This window comes from Taeniopygia guttata, chromosome 2 (assembly GCF_048771995.1).
Source record: "Taeniopygia guttata chromosome 2, bTaeGut7.mat, whole genome shotgun sequence".
Classification (NCBI taxonomy): domain Eukaryota; kingdom Metazoa; phylum Chordata; class Aves; order Passeriformes; family Estrildidae; genus Taeniopygia; species Taeniopygia guttata.
This window is the reverse complement of record NC_133026.1, coordinates 113,672,694-113,684,999: the sequence shown is the minus strand read 5'-3', so window position 1 is coordinate 113,684,999 and position 12,306 is coordinate 113,672,694.

Sequence of the window (12,306 nt, the reverse complement as noted above, 5' to 3'; positions counted from 1 at the left end):
ATGTCTAGAAGGTGCCACGGTCTAGGCTATGTAACCTGGGTGATGGTGCGGTCCCCCTGGGCACGTATCTGCTTCATCTCTATTAACTGTATTGCTGTAAAGGCAGCTTGCTCAGAGATTAATGCTAGGTGATAAATGATAGCTGAGGAATCTGTTGAGCACACAATCTTTAGTGATTGTTCCCCAGAAATGGGAATTTTTGTTGGAAAGTTAACATGGAAGATCATCTTGATATTAATTCTAGAAAACACACTTTGCATTATTTATTGTCTGCATATTTCTGTCATGATAATGATGATTAATCCTGAAGCACACTCACACAATGCACCATGCACAGCTAATAGAGTTACAAAACTGATTTGAATCATGCTACAGTTATTGCAGAATGTCCTACTTGTGTTTTGTAGAGCTTATAACAAATTAAGAGAAAGCTGTCAATTTCAAGTAATCACATCTGTCAAGGGTGTTGTATCCAGAAGAAGCAAATATCACTAGAATAGCCCGGGGAGGTGCTTGTTTGAAGTGTTTCCTTCAGCAAGTATGTAATTTCTACCCTCTGGTATTTAGTCAGTCTCTAACAGAGGATGGGAGTAATTGACAATGTGCCTAGCTGAAATTTCTGTGCTAACATTTCCTAAAAGAAGGAATACCACATTAATTCCACCAAAAAGAAAATAAAAATACTTGAAGCAGCTAGAGCCTGCTGTAGCAATTATCTCCACCGTCAGCAAGAGGCAGAAATCTGTTTCCAACTTTGCTTCTGAGCCAAGGGCTTGGAAGACAGCTATGAAAGTAATTTATTCAACCTTTATTTTTTCCACATTGACAATGAAATGTCTGACTGCCCTCTTTCATGCTTTTAGATCCAGAAAATTTTATCTGCAATGACATTTATAACAAAATTGTAGGGATTATGCATTGGTCCTTAGCATTCAAATAATTGAAAATACAAAGGTGGTTTTTTTTTTTTTTTTTTTTTGTTTTTTTTGCTTTTGTGTATGATTGTAACTCTGCCTGTCTAAATGGGTCAGGTTTTCAGCACCCATTCAAAGGAGCTGACAGAGCACTGAAACAATCACTTCACATTCAAGAAACAATGTCCTGACATCTGCATTTTCCTAGATTTGGAATGAGGCAGCTGTGTGTGTTGGAAGAGAACTACAGTATCCCAAGTGGAAAACCCCCTCAGAACAGAAGACAGGAGGAGTGATACACCTACCCCCCCCACAGCCCCCTGAAGTTACCAGGCCAGCCCAGATCTGCGAGGCCTTGGGGGAAAGTCTATCAGGAGGTGGGCAAAGATTCCAAAAGAGGCTCCAACCCCCGATGTGGTCCAAGATGTTTATTCCATAGGAGAAAGGGGGAAAGAGAGCAAACCAGGAAGGGACAGAGCCTTATCTAGGCTCAGTACAGGAAGGGCTACTTGGCTCCCAGCCAACTGATTCAGGAAAGGAAGGAAGGGTCAAACTAACAGGTCGTATCTACAGGGGTCTCTGGGGAGGGAGAAACCATTCCCCAGAGCAGTACAACAGAGGAGGGATAAAAAAAGTGAGGAACTTTAATTCACCTGTTCAAATGACAATCCACTAAATATGTGGAGAGTACAAGAAAAGAGGGAAGGGTGATACTGGTCATGTTACTGATGAGTAATTAGTCAGTATATGATCTTCTTGTGGGATGTATCAGAAGACTTCCTTTTGGTCCACAGGATTCTTGAAGGCTGGATCAGTTTCTACTGTTCTAGAGAATTTCCTGACCTAAAATAGGGGTAGGTTTGCATTGTGTCTCACAAACAAGGTATTTTGTAAAAAGGATAAGCACTTCAGAACTTCAGAAGAGTGGAATACAGGATAGATATAAACATATATATATATATATATATATATATATTCACACTTCAATTACACAGATATGAAGTATAATGTTTAGATTTTGTTTTGATTCTGCATGCACAGAGGTATAAAGAGACACACAGGAAAATTTCCAAGCCTATCCCATTTTAAGTCTTTTCAACTAGTTTTTGTAATTTAGTACACTGTAGCAGGTTTGAGATTTACATCTAAAGACAAGTAGTGACTTGTCTGTCAGATTAAATAATCTGTTATCCCAAGCATTTTATGGGGTAGCACCTCTGACTGCTAGGAACCTAGACTAAGGAGACAGTGGCATGTTTACAGAATTTATTTTTATTCAGACAACCATAAGCCTAGCCATTTTAACATTATTTTTCAGAACATGGCATAGAAACAATGGATTTTTCACATCCACAGGAAGAGCTGTTGCATTATTTCCAGTGTGAAGGTCTGTCCTGTATTATTCTCTTCTCTACACACACTTTTTTGTTTTGTTGTATTACAGCAGAAAAAACCACAAAGACATACCTGGAGTATCTACCCATGCTCTCCACTCGAGTTATAGATTGATTTGTTTGGGTTTTTTGGTTTTGTTTTTGTTTTCTTTTTAATAGTGTTGTCTTAAAATCCAGAAAGTAGCAGTAGAAGTCCAAGGAGATCAAGAGAACAAGCTAAGGGATAAGTTCAAGGTTCACACCAATTTGAGGGTTTTGAAGGAGACAGAATAGAGCAATAAATTATGCCTTTACAACCAAATACAAATTCTCAAAACTATGTTGAAGCATGTGATCTTGCCACTTTGAAATCCAGGAAATCACCCCAAGGAAATCTACAATGTCCATTCTTATATTCCTGCATGTAAACCATTAGAGCTTTTGTGGTAGCTAATGAAGTTCAGGATTCATTAGAGCTTCACCCCTGTGTATTCCATTAAACCTGTTTTGGGAGATATTCTGCCACAGAACTGGTCTCCAGATTTTATACACCTACTAATGTTTTTTAGGATATTTTCACATCAATAGACACATTAATCTTTTAAAATGTAAACCAAATATAATCTGAATAAAGAATGACTTGAATTGAGGAAGGGACTTAGAAAATGTGGTAACTAAAATAGTCTTTTCCAGAGACTGAGGTCAAGGAGTGCTAAAAGCTTGTGGTTTTTTTCCTAAATGGGGAAGTAACTATCCTTTTTCTTTCCCCACTGTAAGCAGGCAAGAATTTTTTACTTTTTTTGGGATGCATTGATAATATCTGCTAATTAGGGACAGAATGGCCCTGCATCTTTCATAAAGCAAATAGTCAGGGCACTGCGTCAGTGACTTAGTAGCACTTCAAGATTTCTGGAAATTCCTTGGCTTTCATCCTATTGCCACTCCCTAGCTGGACTGTAATGAGGCTTGGATGGAAAATTTTAAGAACCTTTGTATTTTGCCTGCACAGAGAAAGGACTGCTATAAATTGACTACTGTTACCTTGGATATTTTTAGAGAATAGCAAAATTGATTGATTGTATCTGGATTATAGTCTCTTAAAGTAATTGTCTCTTAACAAAAGTAATTGTCTTAGAGGAAAAAGATAAATATCTATAAACTTGCACACACATATGTTGTGCTTAACTTTAGATTACTGTTAGCATAATGGTAAATAGCTTCAGTGGTATGGAGACTTCCAACACTAAAGTGGCTGATGGCTTGTAAAGAAATTGAGGTAGAAAGACAAAACAAAGGCAAATTACAGTCAGTACAATGCTGATAATAATTATTTGTATTTAAGATTTGTGTATGCTGTCATGCAACTAAGCACACCCAACTTAGCAGTGGCTTTCCACTGCGGCTGGAATGGTATTAGAGTAGGCAGCACTTGGAGTGTGTGCAGCCTTGCATTTACTTTTCTGCGTATATATGAATATTTGCACTCTGCGTGAGGTGATGTTTTGGATCACTAGTTCTGTGTGTAAGAACCTCAAATAGCACCAAGTTCAATGTTCGCTATTCTAGACAATGGAATATTTTTTAATATTACTAATGTGGAATACTCATAGGAAAATACATGAAGGAATGCCTGAGTAAATCCCCTCTCTGATTTTCAAACATGCTTATCATAAGACTAGTTTAAAGACTTATTGAGAGATTATATGAGCAAACCTGGCTTATATTGGGATTCTGCCACATCCTTGGATCTTCCCCACAAAAATGTTAATAATATCAGACTTTTTCCAAGAATAAGAATTGATAGAAATAGACTTGTTTACCTTGGTTCTGCCAGTTGATGAACCCTCTGACTTTGCCACAATGATACATAGATATGTAACTTCTAATAATCCTTTTTGGCTCTGTTTTCTCCACCCTACATGACAGGGAATTTAACAATCATTGTGCAGCTGTTGGTTTGAAAGAGGGTTTTGGCTCAGAAGATGCTAACAAAGATGATGATATGGAATATCTGTTGGGAATGTGACCTAGAAAACCAGCAAAACAGGAGCTATGACACTGCTATTCTCTACACGCTGGTTCTTCCTTAGGGCCACAAGAGAGGCTTGGGGATGATCTCACAATGTCTGCTCATCAGCAGGGGCAGTTGGTGCTACTGTTGCTGAGAACAGGCTGCTGCCATATACACTACTACTATACACTGTACATGACTACTGCCTGTGCAGGCTGGGGCAGAGTGGCTGGAAAGCAGCCTGGTGGAAAGCGACCTGGAGGTCCTGGGCAACAGCATCTGACCATGAGCCAGCATGTGCCCAGGTGGCCAAGAAGGCCAGTGGCATCCTGGCCTGTGTCAGCAATAGTGTGGCCAGCAAGACCAGGGCAGGAATTGCCCCCCTGTACCCAGCACTGGTGAGGCCATGCCTTGAGCCCCATGTTCAGTTCTCGGCTCCTCAGATCAGGAGGGACATTTTGGTTCTGCAGCATTTCGAGAGAAAGGCAACAAAGCTGTTGAAGGGTCTGGAGCACAAGTCTGATGAGGAGTGGCTGAGGGAGCTGAGGTTGTTTAGCCTGGAGCAAAGGAGGCTCTGCTGGGGCCTTATCACTCTCTGCAGTTACCTGAAAGGAGCAAGGGAGGGACTTGGCCTCTTCTCCCAGGTAACCAATGTCAGGATGAGAGCACACAGCCTTAAGCTGCGCCAGTGCTGGGGATAGGGGGGTTCAGGCTGAACATCAGAAGGAACTTTTTCTTAGAAAGGGTTGTTAAGTGTTGAATGGCCAGGGAGGGGTAGAGTCATCATCCCTGGCAGTGTTTAAAGAAAGATTGGATGTGACAGTGCCATGGACTAGTTGACATGATGGGGTTTGGTCATAGGTTAACCAAGACCTCAGAGGTCTTTTCCAAGCTAAAAGATTCTGTGATTCTTTGACTATTAACATGAAGAAGATGCCAACATTGAATAAAATAGTCAAAAAGGCACATTAATCACAGAAGTTAAAAATTATTGTAATAAACTAACATTGGTTTGTATCTCTAAAACAGTCTCTGTTTCTAAAAGACATTTAGACTTGCCACATAGTGACAATCAGTTTCCCATGTTTTTCTACCTAGCAGCTGGTTGGGCATGTAGGGATGTAAAGCCCGGCAGTTTTCCATGTGGTTGTTAGTTTTCCTTCTGTCTTTCTCCACCACCACCAATCCAGAAAATGGTGATTTGAAATACCAAGATTTCAGAAGGATTTTCTAGACCTCATATATTTTTCTGGAACGACCTCCCTGGTTGGAATATTCCCTTACTTTTCAGGTCACAGATAGAAAAACAGTGAGGCATCCCTTAGGAGCTTTTCTCCAGTTACATTGTACATGAGCCATTCATCAACCAGCTGTCTCAAGAAGACAGATTTTGAGCAATGCCCGTGGAAAGCCCTGTCATGAATAAGCAGTTGCACAAGGAAGTTTTTTAGCAAGCAAGATTTCAATAGGCATTTTTTTTTCACAGATAGTATCTGTGCAACCTCTATCAGCAGCAAATCAAGATGTGCACGCACAAAAATTCTCCCAGCTGCAGAGATTATTCTCTTACCAGTCTGCCTTGACAGTTCACTATTGCTCAAGGAACTGCAGCCAAGCCAGCACTTTCAGCACTTCAGCAGGTGATTCACCAGCAGCTGAGTCATCCCTGTCCAAAGCTAGCACATGCAAAACGCAGGGAGGGGTGGGCGGCTAGGGAAGGGAAGCAAAACGAACCTTTCTCCACTAATTCATGCCATCTGGGAATGACAGCCCATAGGCCTGCAGCTTTGTTTGCCAAACATTGTTTACAATTTTTATTATGAAGTCCATAGGGATGGAGACTTAATTTTATTTAACAGTTCATCATCATTACACAAACTGTTGTTCTGAGTTTAGCTTCAGAAAACAGGAAGCAATACTCATGATTAGTTAGTCATACTTCTATTTTTTTTGCAGGCTTTTGTTGTTAAACAATTAGATGGGAAAAGTGGAATTGAAGTCACTGACATGCAACTAGAGTCAGTGTTAGAGGTCTCTCTGGTGAGCCACAGAGGATGTGAGCTGTTGCAGTCTTGACTCATCACTTTGGTTGGTGGTAACCCAGGCTTACATGGGAGGTCACTTGGCTTAAATGTCCATAACTGAACAGAAAGGCAGCAATCACAAATGGCTATCCATAAGCAGATGCTGCTTTGTTCCCGAGGCTCACACGTTCCAGTGTTTGCACCATCACTTTGTTTAAGTGTGAATTTATGTAAGACCAGTCACTGCCCACAAAGAAGCTCTTCCCTTTAAGTTGCTTTGTTAGCAAATGTGAACAGTCCAGTGAAGGACCCAGCAAGTGTAAAAACTGGTGGAAGGTTGAAGATGAACTGTTCTTAGGCAATGGGACAAGGCAAAAGGAGCAGGGTCTCTTCAGCTGACAATGGTTAGCTGTTAGCTCAGCCCTTCAATTTCTCACCTTATAATGTTTTGTCTACTAATAATGGGCATCACTTAAAAAAACCCGAACTAGTAATAATTTCTTGCTTTCAGTGTTCTGCAATGAACAATTAAAACACCAAACTTTGCAACATAAAAGGTCCACAGTTGATTATTCCTTAACACATCGTGCAGAAAAAACCAAATTCGGATTGTGTAATGCTTTAGAACATTTGGCTACACTCAAGTCTCAATAATCACTTGATCTGTAGTTTCCACAGAACAGGAGCATTTACTGCACTTTCACTTTGACCATGCAGCCTGGGTTGAAAACAATTTCTGCCATCAAGGGTAGAGGTGAATAAAGTGAACACTCTTTTCTTCTCAAAGGCAAACTTTGGGTTTACCTCAGGACAAGCAAACTAAGGCTCCAGCTTCCCAAGAAAAGCTATTTCTCTAAGGCAACATGAGTAAAGGCAAAATATTCCTGTATCTTTTTTTGCACCAACTTCTCCAGATGGGAGAAAACTTGAACTTACCATGCAGTGCAACTTCTTAAGGAATTTGAATGAAGGTATAAGAACATGAGGAGTGTGATTTATTTTTTTCAGCCCAGCTGGTAGAATATGGTCTTTGTGAAGAATTTAGATACAAACAGTTAAAGGACAGAATTTAAGATGTATCAAGTGGTTGGGCATTTCTACACCATGAGTATAGCCTGAGACATACCTAGAGGGCCAGACCCTCTACCTGAGGAAGAAAGGTACCAGTAATACAATCTGCATAAACACCACATTTAAGGAAAGTATAGGAGGAAAAAAATTTTTATATGACTCCAATTTGTAATACAGGAACTCTTTATTATGTCCTGCTGTTTCTGGGTAGGTATCATTCTCCCAGTGTCAAACAAAGTTTACTAGACTGCCAGAATGACAGTTTCATACCTTATTACAAAGGCAGGTCCTTATCATGGCTTTTCTCAGAGGAAGGCATCCAAAAGCCCTGTGTTTCACCAACCATGATACCACTTTATTACTTCTACACTTATTACATTATCCAGCATATGCTGACTAGTTTTGTTAGGTAGGGTCTCTCGTGATATTACATGAAATAATCTGGCAAACCAATATTAGATGTCACTACTTCAGCTATTGGAATAGGGGGTTGAGGTGGGAAAGGCTATAACCTTCATTTAGTTTCTTTGAAGAAGTCATTTTAAGTTCATTTGGATAAATACTGTGGGAGTCAACACACAGAGCTATCTGTGAGCTATCTGACAGGCTACCTGTTAGGCAAAATCCAAAGCACATGATCCTTAATCCAAGATCCACTGTGAAGAAAAGCATATCCCAAATACCACACATATCTTCCAGTAAAGATACAGGGAGGCAACTTCCGATAGAAGAAAACTTTCTTTTTCCTGCAATCATCTCTCTTTGGAGAAATCACAATTCTAAAACATGGCCAACTTCTGTAGTACTTGGGGATACAGAAAGGTAACTTGTCCAGATGTTGAAATCTGTATTGAATATGGACTTTTGAAAGAACTCTGCATATGCCAACACATTCACTACCCACAAAAGGGTTTATGCATGTGAATGTAGCACAGTGAACGGTTCCCTTTGTTAGAAACCCCAGAAATCATTATGAGACTGGAAGCAGAGTCCTAGGATGCCTTCTGGTACTCTGACAATTTCCTGCTTCATCCTCTCTCTAGTGTTTGTCACTGATGGCATTAAAAGCAGCAAACAGGCTACCAAACAGCTCAGCTTTCTTTGGTTTTCATGTAAAGTGATTTTTTTTTTGGGATGGGTTGTGTAGCAATGTGTTGTGTCCCTTCCTTAAGGACCCAGAGGAGGAGCATCTCTGCAGATAACACTGCTATGCTCCCAGCAGAGCTGCCCTCTTCCAGCAGGAAACCTCCCAACACCACCAACGCCTTCCCCTCACAAACACAGCCTGAACCAGAGAGCTTTGTAAGCACCAAATCATACTGCATTAATAAAAATCTCTCAGCAAAATATCTGATTTGGCTCCATCTAGTTTGATGAAAAGAGGTTTATTAAATCAATTTCCTTACCTAGAGATTTGCTAAATATGTTCCTGAAATGCCACATGTTGAATGTCCTTCTAAAGGCTTGTGCAAAAACATCTGTGAACCTCCTGTGTCAGGCACATCTCATCAATAGTATTAATCCCTTAATGAACAGCAAATGTTTTTTGTCTTGGGTTGGTGCAGAATCTAGCAATGTGAAAGCTGAACTAGAAATAAATCACGAGGAAAAACTTGCCCAAAGAATAATTTTCTATAAGTAAACAGCAATTCTAGACCCAAGAAAGGATGTGAACAAAACCAAATTAATCAATTAATATTTTAAGTTAGCAAATTGCTCAGATTTTAGAAACAGTATTTTTCAAAGGCCAATTGGTAGCAATAATCAGCAACAAATGACCTCACCAGTACAATCAAAAATGACCAGCCTGCATTTCCAGACCTGTACAACTGGGCTGATCTGTACCCATTTGGGTCAGAGAATGAGATTTCCCTGACTCAAGGAGCAGCTGCCTGTTTGCTGAAATCCAGCTTTATAGCAACTTTTCTGGCAGGCTGATTTCCTGCAGCTGCCAAACTGGAGGAGAAAGAGATACTGATGCTTTCTACCAACTCCTGGCTGGAAATTTTCCTACACAACAGAAAACCAAAGCATTTTGTGAACTCTTCCTGTCTCACAGCAATGCTAAAGAACTGAAGTGCTACTTATTATAATTGATTCTCAGGGGTTTGAACATTAAAATTTAAAGGACAGAAACCTGAAAACTACTTTTGATGCCAATGTAAGTAAAGACCTCTCAGTGAGCTTTTTCAGTGGATTTCTGTTCCTCTTACACATATGCTTGCAACACTCATTCACAGTGTGAACACATCTAGGACAAAATAGACACGAGTACACTGTAAAGACTATTCAGACTGCCTAGTTGAAGGTGCTTGGAGACCATTGTTCCTTCTAGATTCTATCTGCTTCTAGCTGCTTTGCCACCTCATAAAGCACAGCAGAGAGAAAACAGCCCAGGACATTCCTGGAGTGTGGAAGAAAACTTCCTAACACAGCTGATAAGGGAGCAAACTAGGGAAGACACCCTAGTTGTTTGTGAACAGAAAAGGACAGTTGGAAACCATCTGGGGCATGTAATCATGAAATGAGTTTTTGATTCTCAGAGAAGGGAGCAGATGGAGGGGTAGAAGGGAGATGTGTCCAGCAGAACTGGCACACTGGACATGCATTGGACAGGTTTTGGGTTATTTAGGAGCCTGGTTGATAGGACTGCTTTGGAAGTAGTCCTGAAGGGCAAACAAGTCCAGGAAGGCTAGACATTCTACAAGAAGGGTCCAGACCACAAGTTTTATGAGAAGCAGCTAATGGAACTGGGCTTGTTTAGCCTTGAGAAAAGGTGCTTCAGTGGGGGACCTCATTGCTCTCTGCAACAACCTGAAAGCAGCTTGTAATGAGGGGAGAGTCAGTCTCTTCCCCCAAGTAACAGACAGCAGGACAAGAGGAAAAGGCCTCATATTTTGCCATGGGAGCTTTAGATTGGAGACTTTGAAAATTTTTTTCACCAAAAGGGTTGTCAACCATTGGAAGGGGCTGCCCAGAGGAGTGGCAGAGTCATCTTTCCTGGAGTGTTGGAGAGATGTGTAGATGTGGTGCTCAGGGACAGGGTTTGATGGCAGACTGTGTAATGCCAGGGTAGCAGCTGGACCCAATCTTAGAGCTTTGAGTTTTAAGAATCACAGCTCCTGAGTGCCCAGAGCTTTGAATAGCTAAGCCCTTTTTCAAGCACAGAAAGCCTCTTCTGACTTGGAGAGCAGCTGTGACTTCAGCATTTGTTTCCTGCATTTTGCTGCTTACTCAGACACCCTACATTGTCCCTTCCAGCCCAGGGATACCAAGGGTGGGTCCAGCTCCACAGAGAGGTACTCAGAAGTCCAGCTGGGCTGAAGAACAACGGTTATCCCCTTTCCCCCAGCTATTGGGCAGCTGGATACATGCCTCAGGGTAGAGGTCTGTTAGCACTAATGCTGAGGATCACACAGAGGCACCTGCTGGAGGAAGGAAGAAAGGACATGGAACAGTAGTTGCTGAAGGGAGTGACTGTAAAGATGGCCATTCAAACAAGGCCTTGCAGAAAAATTAATTTCCTTCTGATCACCTACACCCTAGCAGACTTCACAGCCAATCCTCAAGGCTGATATTTTTTTCCATAAATCCCAGCAGTGTTGAAGTAGAAACAAGCAGTCTGTCAGCACCAAAGTGCAAAGTAGTACATGAAGGACCAGAGACTTCTGAGATTAAAGTTTCTGTCACCCATAGGCTTTTGATGTCTAAACAACACAACAGCCAACACATATAGAACCCTTAAGACCTGTGTATTTTCAATCTGAGAGTCAAAGGGGTTTTTCCAACATCCTGAACTGTCACCTTTAACTTAAGAACCGCTTTAATTTACCTGTCACGTAGATAAATACTGAAATACAGCATTTCTTAGACTATCAGTAACATCCATTCAAATCCATTCAGCATTAGGAAAAATACAGCCAGAAAGTACTCAAAAATGATATTGCAGGATGTGGTAAATTCATACTGTACCCCCACTACCTAAGGATTTGTCCTGCTGGCTTCATTCCATCCTTTTCTAACTTATAGATTGAAGCAAGCACTGTATGACTGACATATTCCAACTCAGCAACTGAATTCAATTCCACTATTTAATAAAAATAGGAGAAAATGCCACCCTACTTGTAACATGCAACCACATTCACTGACCACTTCAACAGCTGCATGCAACCATGCAGACAAGGACAGCTCAGATGGATTCACATGTTTCAGGGAAACAAAAATTAGATCCATGAGTGACACACTAATAAAATATTACCAGCAGGCTATTTCCATAAAAACATTGCAAAAATCTTTTTTTTGCCAAAACAATTGCAATATTTTATCATCAATTAAAAATTTTTAGATTCTTCAAAGTCAGGTGTGAGCTGATGGCCCCTATTTCTTAGTTTACATTTATCTTAGAGCTGTGAATTGCTTTTAGAATTGAGGTATTGACTGAATATAGCATATACCTGAATAAGCATAATCTTTTTTGTCATTACACATCACCTTGTTACAATTGTCTTCCATTTGACAGATACTAGCTCAATTTTATCCTATGCAGAATTCTGTTGTGTTCTGCCAGTCACTTGATATCAGGAAGTGTTTGTAGTGCATAGCACTTTACTGAAATAAAATGGGTAAAGATAGCTCAAGGGACTTTTAAGAGCAAGTAATGACTGAGGATTTTCAGAGCCATTCTTCCAAAAAGGGATTTTGAGATAGGAGGCATTAAAGTAGAAACCTAAAGGATAGAAAAAAAATTCTTATTCACAACCTAGTAGCTTGAATTACTATATATGGTACCATATATGTCATAAAACAATTAAGTTAACTGATCCACTGCATTTAGTTAATATAAATGCAGTACTTCCCTTTTCTTCTTCATATCAAACAGGTTGCAATAAAAATTAAAATATTTTGAAGTAGTC